This window comes from Alosa sapidissima, chromosome 22 (assembly GCF_018492685.1).
Source record: "Alosa sapidissima isolate fAloSap1 chromosome 22, fAloSap1.pri, whole genome shotgun sequence".
Taxonomy (NCBI): Eukaryota; Metazoa; Chordata; class Actinopteri; order Clupeiformes; family Clupeidae; genus Alosa; species Alosa sapidissima.
Window position 1 is genome coordinate 7,462,590 of NC_055978.1, and position 19,008 is coordinate 7,481,597.

Here is a 19,008-nt window from a genome sequence, read left to right on the forward strand (position 1 = left end):
TTTCCTCAATATGGTATAACGAGCAACTTTCCTTCTGGCAGGAAAAAACTGGATTGGCAACCGTTTTTTTTATTTCCCTATGTGCCTGTTAAATGCATACTGCTGTAGGCGCTGAACGTTTCTTGGTATTTTATGCCCCCAACGTTGTCTTCAAGGCAGCGCTGCCTGGAAGGCGCTAGGGTTAGGCATGGGTTAAGGTTAGGGTTGGGGTTAGGTTTAGGATTAGGTGCCTTTAAGTCAGTGGTGGCATCGCTGCCTGGAAGACAACATTGGGGGCATAAAACACCATCGAGCGCACCGAACAAGTACTTCCTGTTGGGTAGGCCATGACACCTTAGACCCATCTATCTCCACTGGCTGACCAAACACACAAGGTCAAACCTGATCCTCCGGATCAATGATGTGTCAATAAGACCCACTCTGTGACAGCTACACATTGACTGATTGACACATGTAGTCAATCACTGTGAATCTGAGTCCCAATAGTGATTTATTCAACAGTTTCAATTACCTGGGCAAATACAGAGAGATGTGTAGGATGAGGTGCAGGAGGGATATTCAAGAAATACGGTTGTGCCAATTGACAAGAGATTGCTATGAATACACAGTTGGTTCAGTAAAAGGGGTGATTGTTGTTTCATTTCATGTGTTTGGTGGGCTACTTATGCAAACTAGGCTACTGCTCCATGTTGGTGGTCTTTGGCATCATTCCTCCCTTGTCAGTGTGTTCCTTTCCTGGTTCATGTGCACTGAATGGTTGCTGACGGATCTCTTCTGCATCTAAAGCAGTGAGCATGCCCAAGGCTGAGAGACACGACAGCCAGGACTGCCGCTGGTCTGCGAACATACACACACACACACACACACACACACACACACACACACACACACACACACACACACACACAGGCCCAGTAGAAATAACACGCTTCCTGTCTGAACTGGGTTACCTCACAGGGAGCCTTGAACCGGAAAAGCACAAGGACGTGGTGAGACACAGTCTTCATGCTCATGAACTGACAGCATATTAGGGTCCTCTTGTGCAGTGGAGGCTACTCTATGGCAGATTATGTGTGTGTGTGTATGTGTGTGTTTGTGTGTGTGTGTGTATGTATGCGTGTGTGTGTGTGTGTGCCTGTGTGTATGCGTGTGTGTGTATGCGTGTGTGTGTTTGTGTGTGTGTGTGTGCCTGTGTGCATGCGTGTGTGTGTGTGTGTGTGTGTGTGTGTGTGTGTGTGTGTGTGTGTGTGTGTGTGTGTGTGTGTGTGTGTGCATTCAGGCATTGTGTGGGAGGTGTTTTCATTTAGGCAACCTCCAGGGACAGGCTGGGTCCATTTCAGATTTCATTTGAGCAAAGGCCTGCAGTTACTATTGACAATATTTACAGATAATGCCAATAGTATATTCAATATTACTCCACAGTAAATAAATTGAATGAATGACACTCTTATAGCTCTTCTCATATTTGTATATCTATCATATTTCTATTTTCTCAAATACAAATTGATATTGATATTGATAAATGTTTTTCCGTCTAAACATATCTGGTTAGACACACACAACACATCCTGGTGTCCTAGAAGAGCAATGTTGATCCAGCTCCATCCACTTTGCATATCTCTGTCAAAAATGTTTTGATACGCTTTCCTAGAAAATGATATTTGCATTTCAAAATAGGGGAAACCTGTGTGTGTGTGTGTGTGTGTGTGTGTGTGTGTGAGAGAGTGTGTTTGTCTGCACATTCACTGACCTGTTATGGAGTGTAAAAAGAGAAATGTGGATTTATCCATCACAGGACTGTTTGCTCTTCAAAAACCCTACTGACATGAATCTTACTGTGAGAATCACAACGCCAACATCTTATTTCAGTTGCTAAAAGGAGACCTAATACACCTCTTCTGTGACTACTGAGATTCTCTAAGATACTCTTCTCAGAGTTATGCCAACAATGTCCTCACTCTACCATAAAATCCATGGGTCTGTGCCAATTTGACATGCCTGTAAAACCACAGTGGCATTTATTCCAGATCTCCGCAGCACTTTACAAATGGCACGCGTTTATGATTCTGACATACCGCACGACAACTGTGACACCTCGGGTCATCTGATCACAGGAATGATAATAACCAAGACGAAAAGACACCGTGGGAAACCTCTGAAAAATGTCCATGCGATGCCAGAAACAAAGCATAAGGACAAGACGATCAATAAAGACAAGAAATGTGTCTTTTGAGTGCCTTCTTTCTCCCCTCAGATGAGCGTCGCTGAGCGGATTACAGGTGAGGCGTTTGTCCTTGAGGTGGGAAGTAGGGCTGGGCATTACAGATGGCGGGGCAGGAGAGGCACCTGGGGCTCACAGAGGCAGTAGGGCAGCATTTCCGCCCACTCATCCCACACACACCCCTGCTCACACACACACACACACACACACGTACACACACCCCTGCTCACACACACACTCACACACACACACACACACACACACACACACACACACACACATGTTTACACACACCCCTGCTCACACACACACACACACTTCCTGAGATTAGGGTCAGGGTGTTCACGGCCCAAAGGCATCCCCAAAAACGCATCTGGAGGGGGTGAAGGGTTGCTTCTAGTGAGAAAGATCATGGGCTCGGTGTACTCCAGTACTCTCGCTTCATCTGGATCTCTATCTCTCTCCCCAAAGTCCCCAAAAAGCGTTACAAAATGGCCGCCGAGTGGAGGAACTTGCCTAAATGGACTTTGGTAGCGTTCTCTGCCCCGTGTGGGAGGAAGCACAAGGTCAAACTCAGAGTTCGGAGTCTCCCGAGGAGTCATACGGTCAGAGGGTCCAGATATCCTCCAGCTCCTCGTCCTCATCATTCCTGTGGCTGAGAGGATGTCTCACAGTGATGGCCGGCCACACAACCCCGGCGGTGGTCAGGACGAAATAGCTGTGGCAGCCGGCGGAATGGATGTGGGACCCACACCCCAGACAGCAAACCATAGTCCACAAAGTCCTCACAGAATTCCAGTCACCATACTCACAGGATTCCGCTGTCACCATACTCACAGGATTCCACATTCAAAGGGTTCCACTATCAGAATTCTCATGAATTTCCACACTAGGTAGGGTAGGAGAGAGAGGGGAGGGAAATAGAATCGCTTAACAATGGTAATATTCTAGCCCTCCAAAAAGCCTTAGTCATGGATGTAGCAAAGTGTTCTATTTCCAGCCCCTCTGCAGACTCACACGTTCAGGCACACACACACACACACACACACAGAGGGAGAGGGTGAGTCATGAACGTGAGGAGTCATGGCGCCCAGGGATGTGGCATGCTCCACGTGTTCTGAGCGTGCTCAGACTGCCCTGGGGTGTTCAGTCACCTACCGGTCCATACCGCAGAGGTGTGCAGACATGGATACCATGAGGCATGAGCTGGCAGCTAACACATGGCCTGTACATACTACACACACACACACACGCAGACACACATACTTTCAAACCAAACACAGGCACATGCACATTAACTCATTACAAAACACACACACACACACACACAAATACAGACACACACACACACAAACACAGACACACACACAAGCACACACAAACACACACACACACACACACACACACAAATATGTCCACATTTTTAATTGTAATGTACAACCTTAGCTCCACATATGTCATCTTTTGTTTTTCTCTGCATCCATCAAACCTTAATTTAAATTTTTAATGAAGATGTAAACAGACACCCATTATTCATAAACATCTGACAGCAGCAATGAATATTGATAATACTCGTAAAACTCCAGGTAATTATGAAAAAGCTAATATCTCCTGCATGCTTTGACAAATAAACACATTGTCTTCACAGAGCAGAGATGTCATTTCAACAATAATCCGAAGACAGGCTCTGCCGAACACACACGCATTTAGAGGAATAGCAATCAGTGGACTAAAGTAGACCACAAACGGAGACAATTAATCTTCCAATTAAGACTACACATAAAATACAGGAGTGTGATGAGGAGAGGGTTTATAGATATGCGTTCGGTGTTATCAAAAGGGAAAATGCAGGGGTGTAACTGTGAGGGTGGGTGTGCTCTAAATCTAATGAATGTGGTGCTAGATTAGCAGGCGACCCCCACACAGGACCCATATTAATGGAGGCATGTGTGCACGCCAAGTGTTTCATCAATTCGCAGCTTAATTGGACTGCTGTGCACTTCAAAGTCTCCATTTTTGGAAGCGTTTCATTAGGAAGCACCCACCCTTCACCCACCCTACAACCACCCTATACACCCACCCCTCACCCACCCTACACCCACCCTCCCTTCCTCTACTGACTGTCTCTGCCAGGCATGGGATGGCAGCTGCGTGGTATGGCTGGTGCATAAACACACACACACATACACACACACACACACACACACACACACACACCACGATGGCCATCGCCCCAACCCTCTTTGAAATTAAGATAAAGCAACCCTATTTTATCTCATAAGCCACTTTGCTAGTGCAAGGCTAAAAAACTGCAGGTAAATGCAGATAGTCATTGGTACACAGTTGGACGTTTGCACATAGTTAAGAAAAGTAAGCTAGGCCTAATGATCAGCAAATGGTGGCCTGAAACAGGCAGCTCAGGACTGGTAGAGATTTATGACAATCTCATTGGTGCATTCCAAAGACATGATGATTGTATGGAAGCCATGAATTGCTATTTTTCGTACCTGAAATTTAGAACCCATCGAGTACGCTGAGAGGGCAGACTCATCTACATTTGGGAAAAGGGCAGAAAGAGAATGATTAGGCTTTATTTCTAATGACCGTGACAGGGCCATGCCACCTATTTGCATAATCTCAGCTGAATACAGAAATCGCCCACATATAGTGTCTGACCACAAGGCTATGAAATGCTCTTTTAATTGAATGTAATCTAATTTAATCCTCCTAAAATCTGACATGTAAATATTAAGAGATGTAGGAGCCAACTCCAAGATGGACATGCACAAGCTACTACAGAGTCTACTGTATCACTAACGTGTGTGTGTGTGTGTGTGTGTGTGTGTGTGTGTGTGTGTGTGTGTGTGTGTGTGTGTCTGTGCGTGCGGGCTTAGCAAATCAATGACATCACTGCTTATCGTGCAGCCCTACCACACATGGTACTGTACACGATGGGAGGTGTAGAACACACACACACACACACACACACACACACACACACACACACACACACACACACCACATTAACAGATAAGATGATGATTAAGTTCTTCCTATTTGGCACATTCGGAGTAGAATATGTGTTGCATGTTGTCAAATAAAGTGTGATTAAACTTTGAACATTTCACACTTAAATTAGTATCATAATTCAACTATTACTCTTGTCATGTGTACAAAATGTCAGCATATTTTATGTGTGCTTTGTTTTTTTAATAAAAACCGCTTCCTTGCACCAGAGTTCAAAGTCTTCCCTCTAACTGGCATCTCTATACTGTGCTTCTATAACACAATTCGATAAACAAGACAGTGCGCATCTGCTGCTCTGTGTGAAGTGGCTGTGCATAAAGAGTACAGTGACCTTTGGAGGAGAGAGACACACTGTAATGTGATGACGTTGACGTCTTGAGGTCATCACTCTCTGTAGCACAGGTCAAGACCTCACACACGCACGCATGCACACACACGCACACACACGCACACACACACACACACACACACACACACAGGTCAAGACCCCACACACGCACGCATGCACACGTGCACACACACACACACACATAGGTCAAGACCCCACACACTTGGTTCTGTGAAGTCTCAGACTCAGCTATCTATCACACAAACACACACACACACACACACACACACACACACACACACACACACACACACACATACACACAAACACACACACACACACACACACACACACACACACACACACACACACACACACACTCATTTGATCTCTGTGCAGGCTCAGTATCCTCTATTGCTGCCACTTAACTGCAGTTGTGTCCAATTCTGTACATGGAGGTGCAGAGAATAAGGACACGAGAAGCTACAGTGAGCTACACTGAGAGGGTCACCACAAGCACAGATAAGGATGGGCACCCTACGAAACAGACATAAAAAACAGACACACACACACACACACACACACACACACAAACACACTTGCAATCTAATGGATTATAGAAACCCATGCTAGGAAATTGATTGAACAGTGCAGGCTTACTCTGTGGGATAACTGGAAGGTTGAGACCATAAATCTCACACAGTCCACTCAAGCCACTCCATGCCCAGAGAGACAAAAGGAGAGGTTTGGGAAGGAGGGAGGGAGGAAAGGAGGAAGAGAGAGAGAGAGTAAGAGAGAAAGATGAGTGTGGGCTTGCTTACATCCATTCACTTACTGTACATGGCTTGTTTTCAATACATGGTTTCAAACACACACACACACACACACACACACACACACACACACAGAGAGAGAGAGGGAGAGAGAGAGCGATACACACAAAGACAGACAGATAGACACACACACACACACACACACACACACACACACACACACACACACACACACAGAGAGAGGGAGAGAGAGAGCGATACACACAAAGACAGACAGATAGACACACACACACACACACACACACACACACACACACACACACACACTCACACATATACACAGAGAGAGAGAGAGAGAGAGAGAGATACACACATACATACACAGACATACACATGCGCACACACACACACACACACACACACACACACACACACACACATACGCACACACACATGCACACACACAAGCACGAGAGTTACACACACAGAAATACCGACAAAGACATACACATGCTAACACGCACACACATACAGACACATACCCACGCACTCACACCCACACACACACACACACACACACACGCACAAGCACAATGGGCTTTGCATTTGGCTGTTCTTATCACAGTCTGGCCATGCGTCTGCAAAATGAAGTCGGCAACATGAGCCTGCATGTTAATGCACTTCAGCTGTAGAGCGGCCCAGCCATGCTGCCGGTTTATTGTCTGAACAAAGGCCTTCTTTGGGTCCGCTGTGGAGCAACGCTTCGACCACAGAGAAGGCTGTCTTTTGTGGCAGGCAGACATATAGGAGACCAAACGGACGTCAGCACCACGATATGTGGAGACTTTTGTTAATTTATTTACTTATTTATTTTTTGACTGCACCACTGATTATGCATTGAGTAAGTTTAAAGTTGGCTATAGGGGAACCCAGACGACATCCATTTCTGTAAAGCAGCAGACAAAATCTAAAATCCCGAAAGAAAGAGGATAAATATTTTATGAAATAGTCTGCATCACATCAGAATGCATTACTGTGAGAAATACATAATTCATGTAATCCTATAAATCCAATAAGTGCTAAATGCAATTACACCAGGAAGATTTAAAGCAGCTTTATGCACAGTCAGAATGTCATAATATTAATAGCTGCAGTGAAATACAGCATAGTTCCCTTGCATCATAGAGCTGACAGGAAGTCTTTCAAGACTCAGCCCTTTCTGAGAATGAGAAATCAGTCATCTCTCGCATTGGCATAGTGAATTACGCCCCCGGAAAACATTAATAATGACAGGCGGTGGGGCCCTGATGGGATTGGTCCTTTTTAAAATGATCCTAACCATGTGACAACAGGCACCTTCCGCGATTGGACATTTTGACAAGTAGAGGAATGGTCTCTTACTGCACTGCAGAGAGTCGATGATTCTTACAGTGTCTGGCTGACCTTAATCTTAATCTGCACTAATCACTGGCTGGAGGGCTGAGGCTGTGGCTGAGCAGGCCGAAGATTAACCACACACACCGTAAAAATCAATTAATGATGAAGACAGGAAGTACCATAGATGCCATCTGAGATCTGAGTACACAGCTGGACTGAGGCTCACCCCATGATTCATACCAACAGGAAGTCGAATTCTATTCCTCCAATCACCTGTTTGGAAGCCGGAAGATGCCAAGGGGATGCTAAGTCGTATTGATAAGAACTAGGGCAGATGCCACACTACTTCACAACAAAATGAACCAACCAACAAACAAACAAACAAACAAGTAATTAACAACAGACAGAACCAGGGCTCCGAACCGGTTCAAGGAACGAAAACGAAAACCGAAAACGAACTGAATTTTACGGAATTTTACGAGGAGCGGAAACAGAAACGAAAACAAAATGGTCTTCAACTGTTCCGGAACAGAAACGTTATTCTGAAATCCACAAAACTGGTTAATAACGTTTTTTTTTTCGTTCTCTATATATTTTATAAAATTTCACAAAAGCATATCCTATGTCAGGGAGACTATTTCCGGTTGTGCGAAAAACAAGCCCGCATCTACACTGATAATGTGAGCTAACAAGCCGCTATGTAGCCAACTACTGTAGGCGAACAGCCTAATAATTTGATTTCTGCAGTTTGAAAAAAAAAACGAATAAATGGACCTTTGGTCCAAATGTGTATATTTTGTCTTGCTGTTGTAATGTAACCTATCCGTCTGCCACTTCGGATCTTAGGCCAGCTCGTAGCGTAGGCTACTGAAAATGATTTGGAAATTGTTTGTAGCCTATGCGTAATAGCCTATTTTACCTGTCCACGCCTTGTCGTTTTAAAGTCGGGATTTGAAATGTTGCGCAATTATAGCCTATTCTATGTAGAAGAGTTGAACGGGAAATTTGAGATAGGCCTTGTCAACAACAGACAGGTTCGTTTATAAACAGGGTTGGAATTATAGTGCAAGCCTTTGAAGATCTCCATATGGATAAAAACTTAGGCTACAACCAGGTAAGGAGTTTAGCACGTATCCAGAAATATTTTTGATAAGAAATTATTTATAGGCATAGGTTAGGCCTATAGTAAGTCTGTAGGCTATGGGATGGATAGCCCATCTGAATGTTTTTGGATGCCGCCTGTGATTTATTATTTTTGGGCATAGCTACGGTATAGGCTAAATCAAGGGGAAATAATGAGTATGTCTATTCTAAGTCCACAAAAATAGACTTGATAGGCCCGCCAAACACTGCCGGAACTTTAAGAACTAACGATATTTTGCGTTCCGAACCGGTTCAGGACCGATATGTTGGTGGCGGAACGCATGCAAGAACGAAAACGTTAAACATAGGCCTACCTGAACCGTTCGGAACGGAACGTTTGAAAAATTATTTCGTTTTCAAGCCCTGGACAGAACTACCCCTCATGTTAGGCAGCAGCCACAAGCTTGTTGCTTTCCAAAACATCACACATTTTGTTATCCAAAACACCACACACAAATTGTTATCCAAAACACCACACATTTTATTATCCAAAACACCACACACATATTGTTATCCAAACACATATTGTTATCCAAAACACCACACATTTTGTTATCCAAAACACCACACACTTTTATTTTTATCCAAAGCATCACACACATATTGTTATGCAAAACACCACACACTTATTGTTATCCAAAACATGACACACATATTGTTATGCAAAACACCACACACTTATTGTTTTCCAAAACATGACACGCATATTGTTATGCAAAACACCACACACTTATTGTTTTCCAAAACATGACACGCATATTGTTATGCAAAACACCACACACTTATTGTTTTCCAAAACACCACACACTGTCTGCACTAGACCAGAGAAGGACAGGCTCTACTTGAGGCTGAGATTCTCTGCCGGGCATGACCAAATTTGTCTTGTTCTCTTCTCTTTTTTCTGTCTGTGTGTGTGATTCACAGACTGTGAGGAAAGACACAGTGAAACACAGAGCAGGACCGAGGCCACCTGGGCCATATTTGCCCAGCACATCTGGGCACAGAGAGGACACATCTTTGGGTTGCCAAGGTAACACACTGTGAGAGGCTGTGCAGGAAAAGACAGAGTTGACGGGTGACAGACAGACAGAGAAACAGATAGACAAGAGGAAAGAGAGAGAAAGAGGGAGAAAGGGGAGAGAGTGAGAGATAGGCAGAGAGAGAGAGAGAGAGAAAGGTGGCAGGGAGAGAGAGATAGACAGACAGTAAGAGAGAGAGTGAGAAACAGACAGACAGAGAAAGGTGGCAGATAGAGAGAGAGAAAGAAGGGGGAGTGAGAGAGACAGACAGACAGAGAGAGATAAAGGTGGCAGAGAGAGAGGGAGAGAGAGAAATATGGCAGGGGGAGTGAGAGAGACAGACAGAGAGAAAGGTGGCAGAGATAGAGAGAAAGAGAAAGGAAGACAGATGTAGACGGAGAGAGAGAACAGGAGAGGGATAGAGAAAGGAAGAAAGACAGATGCAGAGAGAGAACAGGAGAGAGAGAGAGAACAGGAGAGGGTGTTTACACAGAAAAACAGAATAAGAGTCAGAGAGCAGAAACAGTGTGAGGATACAATGTGACAGACAGGGCCCTACTTCTGTCTAAGTGAATATTTGTGTGTGTGTGTGTGTGTGTGTGTGTGTGTGTGTGTGTGTGTGTGTGTGTGTCTGTGTGATCTGTATGTGTGAATATGTGCGTGTCTGTGGTCTGGAGAGACAACATGAGACACACACACACACTCACACACACAGACACACACACACACACACACACACACCCCACCCCACCCACCACCACTCACATCACAAGCTGCTTCATGACTTGTCCAAGATCCCCTTCTTCTCCTCCATCTCATCTCTTCCTGTCTGCATCCTTTACATTCCCAATGAGGCCAAAGAGCAAAAATGAACAATGTACTAACTTGGCAGAATCCCTTTGCCAATCTAATATAATATCCTTAGTGCAAATGTGGGTGGGTCAGCAATGCTAAAATGCATTATGGGATAGCTTTAGCTCAAGCACGAGACACTTTGCATGTTGCTCAACTTTGCTTGTTGCCCTTTATTGAAATCGGGCCCTTTATGTCCAGCTCCCCACAGAGGCTGGGTAAAGCTCGGCTGAATGGACTCACATGGACAGAGTCTGGCCCCCCTGCATGCGTTGGGCCCCACAAACATCTGTTGCCCAGAGATTGGCATGGAGAGAAAGCAGGAGGGGAGGGGAGGAGGGATGCGTGCGCGCGCGCACACACACACACACACACACACACACACACACACTGCGCACAAATCATCTTTTTTGTTTGTTTGATTTTCTCTGATTCATCCAGGTGACACATGAACTTAGACATACGTTATTTCTCTCTCTCTCTCTCTCTCTCTCTCTCTCTCTCTCTCTCTCTCTCCCTCTCTCTCTCTTTTTCCCAGGGTGAGAGAGAACTAAGTGACAGACTTCTCTCCTTTGTGCATCCCTGTGACCTAACAGACCTAACAGGATGCCCCTCTTAGTCCACATAAAGGCGAGCCGGGCTGTCTCACTGCCCCCACACTGAAATAAAGGTGCTTAAGATTGTTAAGACTTCATTAAAAAGGATGACACACAAAGACACCCCCACAACTCTTAAAGATGTCCCTACAAACTAATTTCACTGGGCGAGATGAGATTAAATGCCCAGCACTCTGCTCGTGCTTAAACCAAACTGAAGAGAGAAACTATGACCTATGAAACATATTTGCATTGGGTTGTTCAAATGAAAACACGCACATGCTCAGTGTTAATAACACTGTCAGAAATCAATCTAACATGTCAAAATATGATGGCAAATCTCTATCTTCGAACATGAACATAGAAACATACAAACAATTTCTGTTGACAAATTTGTGGTTTTTGTTGACAATGTTTTTGTTAGCACATTTCTTTGTTGTGTTGACAAGTTGACAAACTAGCAGACTATCTCGCCAGTCGATTCTGACTAATGACTAATGACTAATGATAAAGAACCGTAATAACTACACGGGGTGGTGCTGCCATCAGACATTACTGTCACGTACAGACGGCTCAGAACAGATCCGTCATGGCAACTGCACTCCCAGCATGCACCTGTCAGCCTGGAGCACTGGGGAGCCCCCCTCTACACACACACAAACACACACACAGATACACACGCACACACATACACACACACACACACACACACAAACAAGCGCACGCACGCACACACACATATACACAAACAAGCGCACGCACGCACACACACGCACACACACACACACACACACACACATACACACACACACACTTTGTCTCAGAGAGAGGGACATGATATTAGGGTAACTAAAAATCTCATCTTGCACTAGGTTTTTTTTAACTATTCCAATCTGCTATATTTATTCCATAATACTTTATCTTAATGTATCTTATTTTTTCTTTATTAATAATTGTTGATCTTTAAGGATGACTGTACTCAGGAATAGTTGAGCAACAAACCATACATAATTTCACAACATATTTTCTATTGTATCTCTATGTACTATTGTGATAAATAAAAACACTTTTATGAGTCCTTGAATGATAATGGCAACGACTTCCTCCACGGGAGTAGACAGAGGGCTATCCGCCACCAGTGACCGACTGCTGAGAGGCCAGCTGACAGCTAAGACCGTTTGGCAAAACTACTCAGTGTTTATCGGTAAGTTTGGAGTGTGGGCTGTGACGGTTATAGAGCGTTTACACTTACATTTAATCATTTAGCAGACACTTTTATCTAAGTGTAGTCGAGGGAGAAGTGCTAGAAACAGAAGAAGAGAGAGGAAGGAAAAAAGGGGCGTCCATTGTAAGTGCATGTTAGGTATTAGCGGTGTAACAGTGCACAAAAATCAGGCTTCAAAGTATACCTTAGCTTTGAAGTCACGGTGACAGTCGTTTTCAGTACAGTAAGCCTGTAGGTATTTTTTAAAATCTAAAATTAACTGATAATATTGCTGATGCGCAACAGGAATATTATTTTGAAAACATGTAAAATAGGCTATTTCTTGACGTTAATTGACTAAACTGACATATAGTTCGCCGTGTGGGTACTCAAATATGAAACATTGTCCACAAGCAAAAAAAGCCTACTGTTGATTATTGTTAAAGACTGCATTTGGTACATTCAGTACCCATCTGTATTGAATCTAACATCCTAAACGCTTTTGTACGAATATGTGTACCTTTACGCATCTATTGCGTGTGTTGGGTTGTTGGCAGGGTTAGGAGAGCAAGTACTCTCTGAATAGTTGAGTCTTCAAGAGCTTCTTGAAGATAGAGAGGGACGCTCCTGTTCTGGTCACGCTTGGTAGGTCGTTCCGGCATCGGGGAAGTACAAATGAAAATAGTCTGGATTGCCGTGTGTGCAGGGGCGGCAGTGCCAGACGACATTTCTTGGAGGAATGTAGAGACTGAGGATATATAGTGGAGATATTACTGTAAATGTATAGTGATTTAAAGTGAGATAAGCATTGTGAACCTCAGTGGTGGTTCAGGTCTACTGCTTTGTAAAAGTCTCAATTACATTAAATATACCGTATTTTCCGGACTATAAGTCGCACCGGAGTATAAGTCGCACCAGTCAAAAAATGTTTCATGAAGAGGAAAAAAACATATATATAAATATATATATATATATATGTTGCACCTGAGTCGCAGGACCGGCCAAACTATGAAAAAAAGTGTGACTTATAGTCCGGAAAATACGGTACATAATAATGTATATTTAATATATATATATATATATATATATATATATATATATATATATATACATACATACACAATATATAACTATAATCAGAGTGGGGATCTGCGAAGTAACAACTTTTGTGTGTGTGTGTGTGTGTGTGTGTGTGTGTGTGTGTGTGTGTGTTTTATTTGTGTTTTCAGAAAATCATGTTTTGGGAGCACCAAGTATCACACGCAAATAGGATGATGAAATTTTACAACTGCTTACACATCTTTGCTTGTCACACCATTTTCTAAACATGTCCTCCAAACATCATAACCCGACACCAAATCTGCAAAACCATACACTAATTCTCAGTCTTTGACTCAGTTTTCTAAAACTGTGACTAAAACACATTTTGCAAAACACCACACACAATTTTCTACCTAACACACAAAAATCTAACAGGAAGTAACTTGATTTCGTTCTTCAAACACAATCCATCAAAATGCCACACTAAATCACCAGTGCTTCACTCTTTCTCTTCACATGTGCAAACACTCTTTACTTTACTGAACACCATCAAATCATTGCCTTAGTATAGGTCTATGAATAGATATACTCTCTATATACTGTAGGTATGGACCCTTTCAATCTGCTCCTAGAGGATTTCCGGTTGAAATATTCAGGACCAATGCAGATACTTTGAAAATTACAGTAATCGGACTTTAGCTTACAGTAATGTTCTACAAAAAGTTGACTTTATGTCAAATTTGTCTTTTTACTCTATTTTTGTTTGTCTCCATGTTACAGTACCATTAGCTCAATACATTTTTCTGTGCCTCCAGAAATACTTAGGAACGCTTACTGTAGAATTGTTTGTTTCTGCAGTTGAAAGGGTCTATAGGCCTATGAATACATACTGTACACGACCCCCCCCCCCCCCCCCCCCATCCCACACACACACACACTTGTCTTTGGAAAAAAACAAAATCAGTGTTTTCAAAACTCCATGTACATCTGGTGGTCACTATATTCTTCTTTGCTTTTTTTCTTGTTTGCTGTAAAATACTGTATTCGCAACAGCAAATTATTTGGGAAAAATCACTATTTTTGGTTATAATATTGCTTGCATTTTTACTGTGTATTTCAACTTCTCTTTGTTGATACCGTAACTTTCACTCTTGTATGGAAATAGAAAGCCTAAGACAGAAGAGCTTTAGGTTTTGAGCAACAGTGTGTACATGATGTATCCAAAATGTCATATTATGACAAAAGTGTTTGTAATGTGAGGCGAATGTTTGCTTTAAAGATGTGTTTTTGACATTTTGAATGTTGTGTGTCATTTTGCTGGAGATTTGAGGCATTTTGCATTTTGTGTGAGCAATTGTGAGTTTTGTGTGTGGAGTTTTGAAAAATAGACACAGAGTTTTGAAAACGTGTGTAAAACAGTTGTAAAAAACTGTATAATCTACTTATGTGACCACAACAGCCAGCTATAACTACTGAACACTATGCGCTAGCCCTACCACACATCACCATCACCACCACCAATACGTAATATTGCAATAATACTAGTGCTTCATTTGGGTGTGTCTGGAGACCACTCAGAAGAAGCATCAGAAATAAAAACACATTGGCAAGCATGACAAGTGGCATAAATAATAGGTTTGGCTCCCCTAAACACAACAGCTGGTCCAGGAGCTTGTGCCTACATAATAGGCCCCCGCTGGCTAATGAAATATCTCCCTTAACTGTCTTATCATTTCCAATTCATCAATATTCACCAGTTGTAATAGTTGTGTGTGTGTGTGTGTGTGTGTGTGTGTGTGCGTGCGTGCGTGCGTGCGTACGTGCGTGCGTGTGTGTGTGTGTGTGTGTGTGTATGTGTGTGTGTGTGTGTGCGTGTGTGAAGCTTTGTCAGACCCACAAAGAAAGCCAAAAAACATGTGAGAATAGAAGCCTTCATATCAGCATATTTTTTCAGTATATTTTTTCAACAACAAAACACTGGTGAACAACCATACCCTGCACATCATCACCACTCAGCCTGCGGAACTGAGGGCACCAGCTGAAGCACACAGTTGAATAATGAACCCCCAGGCCTGGTGGTCCAGAGAGAGAGACAGAGAGAGAGAGACAGACAGAGAGAGAGAGAGAGACAGACAGACAGAGAGAGAGACAGAGGGAGAGAGAGAGAGAGAGACAGAGGGAGAGACAGAGGGAGAGAGAGACAGAGGGAGAGAGAGAGAGAGAGAGACAGAGGGAGAGACAGAGAGAGACAGAGAGAGAGGGAATTCTGGGTGATAATAATTTTGCACACCCCACACCATATTCAGCTCAAGCCCAGTGGAGCGACCAAGCCCATGGAGAGGAGACAGCCAGGGCACGTGGGGCTCATTGTCCCTGGGGATTATCTTAAACAACAAAAGCCTGTGGACAGAAAACAATACCCCTGACTCACACACACACATACACGTGCACACACACACACATTTTTTTTTTTTTTTTTAAAGCATGTAGTTGCTGATAAAGATCTGCACAATTTTTAATCCTACAGCTTCTCACCAACACACACACACACACACACACACACACACACACACACACACACATGTGTGAATAAACGCACACATTTACAGAGCAAACACAAACACACACACGCACACACACACACATGCACACCTGAAAACAGAGCCTTATAGCAGCTAACTCAGAGGTTCTATATGCCACTTATGAGGTTCTAGATGCCACTTATGAGGTTCTACTGTACTGTCCCACTGTCAGGTTCTATCTGATTTATAAAAGCTTTCCATATAATTATATAATTAAAACACAAACATATCCAACACCATCCTCTGATGGATAACATATGCTTCTGTGTTTAAACTGGCAAAATATACATGTCCCTTTCTGTATATGGCTTACAGGTAGTAGTGTTGTTGTTGTTGTTGTTGTTATATATCTATTTATCTTGGTGATAGTGTGTTTCATTTGGTCGTTTCCATACCATCAGACAACATAAATACAAGGGATACTATAGATCGCCAGCAGAATCCCACTTCCACCAAGGTCTCACTTTTACCCCGTAGCAAAAAGCGTGCGTCTTTGAGCCGTAGGCACCTCCACGTGCGTCCTGGGATTCAGAGCGTGATATCGCTTGACATCTGTCACCACGTCGCCTCAGTGAGACACACACACACACACGCACACCACTTCATACCGTCCTACCATCAGAGCAGTAGGCTAAAATGACTTCCCGAAACACCGAGACCGAGGACAAAAACATCTGTTTCATTTCGCTGTAGAAACGAGGATTATTATAGTTTCATTCCGGCAATGGTATCCGATTAAATCATGCTGAGAAATAATCACATGAAACAGCATGAAATCCAAGTATCAAAATAGAAAATAGCATTTATGGCATGTTAAAGGCAACACATTATTTAAGAGATTTTACACGCAGTCGTTTATGTCCCGGGATGATAATGGTTTATTAGGCTATTCAGTTGACGATTTGAAAACTTTGAAGATAATAGGCCTACATCAGAATAACTCAAAAGCAACGAGTGCAAATGCTTGCGTAAATTAAATGCAAGGGGGGATCCTGGCTCTGGAATTCTTGATAGGTGAGTTGGAGCATCACAGGCCCTACACTGCCAACGATCAACCAACACGGGGAAACGGGGAAGCCTACCAGTTGCAACGTCTTTATTGCAAACTCCACGCATCCTGTCATAAAACATTTGCTATGTCACGAATATGGACTGCGCAACCGAGGGTTGCCATTTCATACATGAACTGCTGTTCGGCTTTTATCGATTTGCACCTGTTTTCTACACTCGAGCGCCCCGCGGAATAACAGGCTACGACAGTTTCACCGGTAGCCCATTGAACATTCCATTTGGAGATTCTATCAGATAGCCTATCCCTTGCCACAGCATAGCCTAATGTATCATAGCCTACGGACACGCATAAATTATGTCTATATTTTCCTCAGATTGGATGCCTTTCAATGACTGAATTAACGCTGGCTAAATCTTTCCTGGAGTATGCCGCCATTGTGTTTGAATGATAAAACGGCTGTTACAGGCTACTACGATGCACCGAGTTTCATTCTTCAGTGTCATACATTGCAACACTTTGCGTTTTCTCCACGAAAACACCCTCAACATCAATATTCTCAAGACCTCTCCTCCCTTGTGCCGACTTGTGCCTCAACATTACACCTGACAGAATAACACAAATATCTGCAACATCATCGGTTGCTATGGGAAATGCACAACTGGTCGTTGTCCCGATCGACTAAGCAGCATCCACTGCACCAAATGCGCATTCTCATATTCCCACAGCCGCTCATCATCAAAAGACACGAGACAGAAGACCATATCAAGCTGACAATGCTTCATTTAAAAAAAAACACACACCTTAGGAAAAAGCAATCGCCTAACTCACCTTTCTGTTCGTGATCTCGCAATGTAGCGTTAGTCTCGTATCAGGTCCGGATTCAATCGTATTTTCCCCCTGCTTTCTCTCTTCCTCCTGTCTCCCGGCTAGGACTCGTCTCTCGGCGATGCACGACTTCCCCGCAGCCTGTGGTCCTCTCCCACCCGTTCAACTGCTGCTGTCAAACGTGCAGCGCCGTCTCGCGCACACTCTGTGCAGGCGCAGCCGTAACCGGCCGTCTCAAGCTTGGATGAGCTGTTTTTTGTCACGAACAAGAAAGGGTGGGAAATTGTGGCGACACCTTCTGAAACGATAAAAAAAATGTAGTGTGCACTACTCTTCCCGAGATAAGAAGTTGTTATGTAGGCTAATTTAGAGATGTTCTATGCCTTACATAATAATAATACGTTATGGCTTGTGTAACAGTCAAATAGCCTAAATAAGAATATTATTTATTTAGTCGAAAAACATAAATATAGGCGCTATAGCTATAAGATAACACAAATCCAGCTCAGAGTGAAATATGATGTGAAAGTGAAATTTGGAGTGAAATTGCCCTTCAGCACACGTGAATGCTTGCCAAAATAGGTTTCCATGGCATGTTAGGCTACCATTTCAATTCTGGAATTTGACATCCAGGTGACTGCAGATTCCTTGTTCCATTTTTTCATTCTAGAGGGTTAGTTGAGAAAGTGAAAGTTAGACATTTTTAGGCCTGCAATTTGAAGCCCATAACAGATATTTTCACTTAAATTGATCTCCTATACCCCCACATCACCGACACCGCCCCAGTCTCATGAACACAGACACACACACAAACACACACGCACACAGAGAGAGAGAGAGAGAGAGAAAGAGAGAGATACCATAGGATGGCTGTGTTTGTCAGAAAGATTATATTGATCCCATTTCTCTTTGCATTCAAAATATGAAAGCACAAACAACAGACCACAAACATGAGATGATGTTACACGTTACTGCATTCATTTCTTTTTGCCAATATAGCTCCCCAGA

At 43.3% G+C, this 19,008-nt stretch overlaps 1 protein-coding gene across 17 annotated transcripts in view; it reads right to left on the bottom strand.

Annotated features, from left to right (window-relative positions):
* nrcama (neuronal cell adhesion molecule a) overlaps nt 1–18,190 on the bottom strand; it is a 124,414-nt gene extending 106,224 nt beyond the window's left edge. For 10 of the 17 annotated variants that reach the window (XM_042077982.1, XM_042077979.1, XM_042077984.1 and 7 more), the window contains exon 1: nt 18,004–18,187. The gene's annotated coding sequence lies outside the window, so the exon portion shown is untranslated. Of the gene's footprint in view, nt 1–4,728; nt 4,773–18,003 lie in introns of all 17 variants that reach the window. The other 7 variants (XM_042077993.1, XM_042077991.1, XM_042077990.1 and 4 more) reach the window with 4 other exon arrangements.
* Nucleotides 18,191–19,008: the final 818 nt, after the last annotated feature.